The sequence below is a fragment of the Diabrotica virgifera genome, chromosome 7 (genome assembly GCF_917563875.1).
Source record: "Diabrotica virgifera virgifera chromosome 7, PGI_DIABVI_V3a".
Lineage (NCBI taxonomy): Eukaryota > Metazoa > Arthropoda > Insecta > Coleoptera > Chrysomelidae > Diabrotica > Diabrotica virgifera.
This window is the reverse complement of record NC_065449.1, coordinates 131,234,573-131,240,858: the sequence shown is the minus strand read 5'-3', so window position 1 is coordinate 131,240,858 and position 6,286 is coordinate 131,234,573. Positions and strand designations below refer to the sequence as shown.

The 6,286-nt window shown below is 34.2% G+C and overlaps 1 long non-coding RNA gene across 1 annotated transcript; it reads left to right on the top strand.

Moving 5' to 3' along the window:
* Positions 1-804: 804 nt before the first annotated feature.
* On the top strand, positions 805-5,602 carry LOC126888160 (uncharacterized). Its single transcript, XR_007699430.1, has 3 exons — positions 805-967; positions 1,121-5,493; positions 5,538-5,602. It is a non-coding gene; the product is annotated as an uncharacterized LOC126888160 (long non-coding RNA).
* The last annotated feature ends 684 nt before the right edge of the window (positions 5,603-6,286 follow it).

Below are 6,286 nucleotides of genomic sequence, written 5' to 3'. Positions count from 1 at the left end.
TGTAAGACGATTTTAAAAAATCTGTTTGATTTTATAAGCTTTATAAAATTGCACATATATTATCTACATGAAAATCGTTTTATTCGCGAATTCGGGGAATCCCAGCGATGCGTCAAAATTTAGAAGTGAAGAGAATATGACAGATATCGATTTTTACAATTATCGATTATTCCCCATTTGTTATCAAGGGCAAACAAACATCAATAAAGTTATGTTATAAATTTATAATTAATCAGGGTTTCTGATTTCTGGGTTGTAGGATTAAATTATTATCCATAATATATTATAAAATCCACGAAGAGATTTCTCTGGGATAGGGTTCTACCATTAACCATAAAAATATTACTAGATTATTAGATAACCATAAATGTTCGATTTTTGATTTGGTGTGTCGCTTGTCAACAATAATCGATTCGAATCGATCAGTGTTTTGATCATTTTTAATTTTAACCATTTCGAACATTTTACAGTTTGGGAGTACAATGCTAGAAGTGTACTATATTTTCCGTACAATGCTAGGATTGTCCAATTTCGGGCTTTGCTCGTAACATATACAAAAAATTACTGGGTCTACTCGCGGAGGACATCCTAAAATTACCCAGAGGCAGTACGCCTGCGCATTAGCTGTTCAGATGAAAAAAGTCGACCTTATCCAATGCCCAGTTTTGTAATGCGCATGCGTATATTGAAAATATATAGGGAATTCTAGGGTAAAAATGGTTGTCAAGTTGTTAGGGAAATCTAGGGAAATTTTGACAAAAATTCTAGGGAATTAAAAAAAATCATCTGGCAACCCTGATTTTCATAACATAACCGATAACCTAAAAATTTAGTAAAGTAAAAATTTTGATTGGAAAAAAATGCATCGATAAGGGGGTGTGGGAAATGGAAATTAGTGGCTTTTTTGCTGTACTGTCTGCTAGTTTTTGCTCTGGGCTCTGGCTAGATCTCTTGTTTAAACAATTTTGTAAGTATTATAAAATCCGTTTTCAATTTTCTTTATTCTTTATGAAACGAATCATTTATACATGCATATTATTACCTGTAAATAGGTACCTATTTCTTTTGATTTTTAATTGTAAAGAATAGAAAAATTACCGTTCATTTTAATTTTTTTTAGAATCAGCTGAAAGTGGCCTACAAAAAAAAACCAAGAAGGAAATGTATAGCCTTGTGGCTATGAAAGGCAAAAGAGAGATATAAAAAGTGTATTGGCTAGTTGGAAGAAAGTCCACATTGTCCATGCATAATAAGTTATTACTTTATCAACAAATATCAAGAAGATAGCAGGGTCACGAACATCAACTTCATAAGTTCAAGAATATCGAGGAAATCCAGCTCCTCGATACTACTGGGCAAACTAGAAGATTGAAGAGGACAAATCCTTTTGAACTAGTTTGAGTGATAGGTGATAGTGAAAAACGGAGCATAGTGCTTGTGTGCTGTGCCTGTGTATGTTAGAATAGTGCACGATCTTGTTAGATTAGATAAGAGACGCTATGGGGTAAGCTCTTCATTTTAAGAAACAGTAGTAATTTAGGTTAAATTAAAATTGCTCATTGGTCAGTTATGACCAGATTGTTTTTTTATGTTTGGCAAAAAGGACTTAAGTCAGAATTGCACATTGATAATGTTTTGATGATTTCTGGACTAGAAAAAAACTGTTGTAGATGTAAACTTTATGTACAGTAGAATCTACTACAGTACTGTAGAAATCATCAAAACATTATCAATGTGCAATTCTGACTTAAGCCCTTTTTCCCAAACATCAGAGAATTGTAATGTACAATAATTCTCCTATCTGCTTTTTCATGAATTTTGTAGGAGACGAAAAACCATTTTTAGGATCATCTGCTTTCACATGTAAATTTTGACATGTTTTGTAGTAAATAGATAGTTGAATTTACTACAAAACATGTCAAAAAATATATGAAAACAGGAGGTGACTATAAAAAAAGTTTTTAGTCTCTCTTACAAAACTCATGAAAAAACAAATCGGAGGTATGTCACATCAGTGACTAAGAATGTCTAAAAAATATACTTTGATGTCCCAAGAACCAAATATAACCTACAGTCCATCTAATTTACTTACTGTTGCACGTCATTATCTACGCCAGAGATCTAAGTTGACATAGTTGCCAAAGTATAAAAAGATCCTGAATCCATTTTAAATCAAATATGTCACATAATTATTGTAAACGTGGATTATACAACAAAACAAATTAATATTCAATGTAAATAAGTAAAAACTTAAGAAATAGAGAACAAGAATTAAGTTATAATCTTTTAAGATTTGCAGTGCAAGAGTTTTTGCACTGCATTGTTAATAATTAAAAAACGGCTCCGAACTCTTGGCAAAAAGCCAGTAGGTTTCTTTGTATAAGTATGTCTACAATAACAACTAAAAAAGTTGTCAGATACCTCGATTATTCCAAGTCGTTATAAAATTAGGTGAAATTTATATTTTTATAGTAGAGGATCTTTTTATAGTAAAGTAAATAATAAAAACAGTAAATATAATAAATAAAACAGATACTTATAGTAAAGAATATAAACAAATATGAAGTGTCATCACCGTAACTGTCAAATAAATGTTACCAATTTATTCTAAAATGTCACCTTCGTTCGATTACAGTTACAGTGTGATCCGAACAAATCTGCTTCATAAAAACGCTTTATAATCCATTTATACAAATTAAATGAAACATATTATTGTGTATTTCTTTAGGTTAACGTTAATAGAAATCTTCAAATATTATTTCTACGCGTATATAATAAAATATGTCTAGTGGCTGTAATTCCAGTGTACTCGGCAAAGTGATTCTAAAAAAGAACACACCTACCGCCTACATATTTCGTGTTGGTATCATGCGACCTCACAGGCTACGACGCGGATGACGCGCAACAGTTAGTAAATTAGACGAAGTATGTAGATATATACAGGGTGTAACAAAAATACAGGCCATAAATTTAATCACATATTCTGGGACCAAAAATAGTTTGATTGGACCTAACTTACCTTAGTACAAATGTGCACACAAGAAAAGTTACAGCCCTTTGAAGTTATATATATATATATAATAGCACCAAGGGTCTTAGAGGCCCATGGCTTGAAAAGTTTGTTTTTTTTCTTCATTTTCACGTTTCTTTATGTACTGAGATCTTCTCTGGCTTGATATGTGATTTTTCTCCATTCCTTCCTGTTATTCATTTTTCTTTTCTGACCCTGTAGCACCATTCTTTCCAAATCTTTTTCGACCTCTTGCTTCCATCTATTTTTCGGCCTTCCTCTTCTCATTCTTGAAGCTGTAGTGTAGTTTAGTACCATTTTTGGAGTCCTCGTGTTTGGCATCCTTTCAATGTGACCTCGCCATCTAAGTCTCTGTGCCTTTATCACTCATTTGAAGTTACAAGATGAAGTGATTTTTTCCAATATATCGAAAACTATTAGAGATTTTTTATTGAAAATGGACATGTGGCATTATTATGGCAGCAGTATCTTACGAAAAAACTATAGTAAAATTTGGACACCCCATAAAAATTTTATGGGGGTTTTGTTCCTTTAAACCCCCCCAAACTTTTGTGCACGTTTCAATTTAATTATTATTGTAGTACCATTTAAACACAACGTTTTAAAAACTTTTTTGCCTCTTATTGCTTTTTCGAAAAGTCAATTTTTATCGAAATATTTTGAATATTTGTCAAATCCACCACATATTTGTATATGGTTAAGTACGATTATGGAGACTTGGTAATAATATGCAGACTTATTTATGCTTTACATTTTTAGGGATATTTTGAACCATATTAAAAAAGAAGCCAGATCTCGATAAAATGTGCCTTATCGAAAAAATACAAAGAGGCAAAAAAGTTTTAAAAACATTCTGATTAACTAATGGTACCTCAGTAATAGTTTAATTGGAACGTACACAAACATTTGGGGGGTTTAAAGGAACAAAACCCCCATAAAATTTTTATGTAGACATGTTAAAAAAGAAGTCACAACTCGATAAAAACTGCCTTATCTGAAAAATACTAAGAAACAAAAATATTGAATTTAACTAATGGTACCACAATAATAAAATTGAATTGGAACATACACAAAATTTGGGAGGATCTAAGGGATCAAAACACCCATAAAATTTTTATGGGGTGCACAAATTTCACCATAATTTTTCTTTAAGATATTCCTGCCATAATACTGCCACATGTCCATTTTCAATAAAAAATCGCTAATAGTTTTCGATATAATCGAAAAAATCGATTTTCATTTTGTAATTTCAAAGGGCTGTAACTTTTTTTATGTGCATATTTGTACTAAGGTAAGTTAGGTTCATTCAAACTATTTTTGGTCCCAGAATATGTGATTTAATTTATGACGTGTATTTTTGTTACACCCTGTATATACAGCCGATTACGCACAACCTTAAAAATTGGGCATTTTTGATGTCTCGAATTTCCTAAACATGTTGTTGCATCTAAGTGATTTTTTTATAATATTCTAGCCTAGGCCCTAGGCTATAGGTTAAGTACCTCCTTATGCTTGTCATGCACGGGGAGCTATACTGTAATATATATTATATCACATCGCACTCTATAGTAATGAGTGAGCCTGCACATATGGAACCATTTGTTTTCTGTCTGCAGGCTCACTCATTACTATAGAGAGCGATATGATATAATGTACATATATTACAGCATAGCTCCCTGTGCATGACAAGCTTAAGGAGGTAACCTATAGCCTAGGCTATATTATAAAAAAATCACTTAGATGAAACAACAGGTTTAGGAAATACGAGACATCAAAAATACCCCATATTTAAGGTGGTGCGTTAATTTCTTGGAGAAGTGTATTGTAATTTAATGTAAATAATGTAATATCCAATAATTGTAATTTAATATAAGATGTAATATAAGTTCCTTAAAAAATATATTTTTTATTTCCCACGACATTAGATGGATGTTCGGCAGCAAGACATTGGACCAAACTGGGACGTCCTATGAAGGCCCAATTGACGTCCACCGAACGTCCCTTCGGATGTTAAGTGGACCTCCATTGGGCGTTTGGCAACGTGGCATTTGGACCAAAATTGGACGTCCTGTTAAGGTCCAATTCACGTCCCCTAGATCGTCCGGTTAAGGTCCAATTTACGTCCGATTAAGGTCCCATTTACGTCCGATTAAGGTCCAATTTACGTCCTATTAAGGTCCAATTTACGTCCGATTAAGGTCCAATTTACGTCCGATTAAGGTCCAATTTACGTCCGATTAAGGTCCCATTTACGTCCGATTAAGGTCCAATTTACGTCCTATTAAAGTCCAATTTACGTCCGGTTAAGGTCCAATTTACGTCCGATTAAGGTCCCATTTACGTCCCATTAAGGTCCAATTTACGTCCTATTAAGGTCCAATTTACGTCCGATTAAGGTCCAATTTACGTCCGATTAAGGTCCAATTTATGTCCGATTAAGGTCCAATTTACGTCCGATTAAGGTCCAATTTATGTCCGATTAAGGTCCTATTTACGTCCGATTAAGGTCCAATTTACGTCCCCTAGGACGTCCGATCAAGGTCCAAATTACGTCCGATTAAGGTCCAATATACGTCTCCTCGGACCTTAGATGGACGTTCGGTAGCGCGACATTTGGACCAAAATAGGACGTATAAAGGACGTTCCTCGGACGAAAACGGACGTCCAATGGACGTCCCTAAAGTCCGTGAAGGACGTCCAATGGACGTCCTTGTGCTATTAGGGGTGCTGGTTGGACTGACTTGCGCACTAGGATTTAATTATTTAAAGTTTTTGAGCCCTTGATCGACTAAAAGCACACAAGCTGTCACCAACAAAAATGACAAATATATAGGTTTGTTCCAACACGACCGAGAACCGTCACGAAACGGTAACGCTTCTGCGCAGTAAACAAAATCCGTTCCAACAAAAATATGATCGTCATCGGATCGTCCTTCCCACTGTTCCAACAAGAATTGTGATCTTTCGGTGACGGTTTCGTGATGATCATTTCAGTAATCGGGCAAATGCATAATGTGCTGGTTGGACTGACTTGCGCACTAGGATTTAATTCTTTAAAGTTTTTGAGCCTTTGATCGACTAAAAGCACACAAGCTGTCACCAACAAAAATAACAAATATATTATTACCGTCATGGGACGATAACTGGGCGATACAATTACGAACATGCGCACAACAAACGGTACAAGTAGTTTCGTGACGGTTTCTGGACCGTCCAAAAGTTCATGTTGGAACAAACCTTATGATTACTGTCATG